The sequence below is a fragment of the Stegastes partitus genome, unplaced genomic scaffold, assembly GCF_000690725.1.
Source record: "Stegastes partitus isolate 25-593 unplaced genomic scaffold, Stegastes_partitus-1.0.2 Scaffold2008, whole genome shotgun sequence".
NCBI classification, from domain to species: domain Eukaryota; kingdom Metazoa; phylum Chordata; class Actinopteri; family Pomacentridae; genus Stegastes; species Stegastes partitus.
In genome coordinates this window covers 114,528-115,908 of record NW_007579739.1, presented here as the reverse complement: position 1 = coordinate 115,908, position 1,381 = coordinate 114,528, and the positions used below count along the sequence as shown (strand labels likewise).

Here is a 1,381-nt window from a genome sequence, read left to right as displayed (position 1 = left end):
TTTGCAGGAACGGAGTTCGTGCGGCCCGTTGTCGGCTACTTCTGCAAGCTGTGTCAGCTGATCTTTGCCGACGAGGACGAGGCCATGCTGCAGCACTGCAGCAGCACAGCACACTACAGGAGATACCAGGTTAGCACGGAAACCAGCAGCTCATATTATAGCCACGTTAATGTCTGTGGCTTCAAACTGAAACGTTCTGTCCTGTGGTTTTTTTCAGGAGCAGACGGGGAAAGATCCGTCAGCGATGTGAAGCAGAAGCTCTTCACGGAGTCAGGAACCGAGCCGTTGTCTTTCTAAAAGGCTTAAGGAGGCTTATGAAGAAGCCACACCAACTCCTGAGTCCTTCCTCTGAAGAAGCAGCTTTAAAGACCATGAAGAACTCAGATGCCACATTTGAGGAAACAAGTTTATTTTCTAAAACATAAAAATACAGTAAAGACATGTTCAACGTTTCAGGAATAATGGACAAAGCCTGAAGTGAACCTGCTGGAATTAAAAAAAACAAAACGAAAGTCCTCAAATGCCTCGTTTTATTGGAAGATTTTCAGTTTTCTGTCATAGAGGAGGGGAAAAAAATCATATTTAAGAAGCTGTAATCACAGAATTTAGACTGTTTTCCTTTTGTTATTGAATGAGTTCATCTGTTTAAACTCACGGATGTTTTCTCCGTCCTGTGATGTTGGTGACAAAGAAAATACCCAGTAATAGTCATTACTGATGAAAATAACAATTCATTTCAGACCTAATAGTTTAATACCAGAAGTTTTATTACTGTCAGAAAATGTCTCGTCTTGTCCAAAGGTGTTCAGTTTCCTGTTAAACTAGAACATTTTTACATTTTAAAAGCTGCAATCAGAATTTAAATTGTTTAACAAAAGAGGTGGTCATTAAAAAAACAAACACAGCTTCACTCGCAGGTAAACACATGAGACGGTATTTAAGCTACATGTTGCAACTCTTCCTGATGAAATATCCTTCCACCAGTGGCCTTAAAGTCACTGTACAGGTGGATGGATACGCTATCAGGAAATAGTTCCACACAACAATATGCTAGCTGCTTTCAGGCCTTATGCTAAGCTACGCTAACCGTGGACCTTCCCAGAATGCTGAACTGCTCCTCCCATCGTCACAGCGAGACAAACAGATCGATAATGGATTGAGAACACTTCGACGCCTTCAGCTGTCGGTTGAACCAACAAGACGTTGGATTCAGAACCAGTAATCAATCAGTACTTTGTTACATCAGCAGGACTTCTTCTGAAATTTAAAAGGACAAAACGGTCGATGATGAAAATTTAAAATTCTGTTAATTCAGATCGATTTATTGATCAGTCGTTCCAGGTCTTTGGGTTTTTAAATGCTACTGTGACACTTTTTTTTT

At 40.6% G+C, this 1,381-nt stretch overlaps 1 long non-coding RNA gene across 1 annotated transcript; it reads left to right on the top strand.

The window, feature by feature from the left end:
• Nucleotides 1-11: 11 nt before the first annotated feature.
• Nucleotides 12-521, top strand: LOC103373545 (uncharacterized). The gene is made up of 2 exons (XR_521076.1): nt 12-129; nt 218-521. It is a non-coding gene; the product is annotated as an uncharacterized LOC103373545 (long non-coding RNA).
• The last annotated feature ends 860 nt before the right edge of the window (nt 522-1,381 follow it).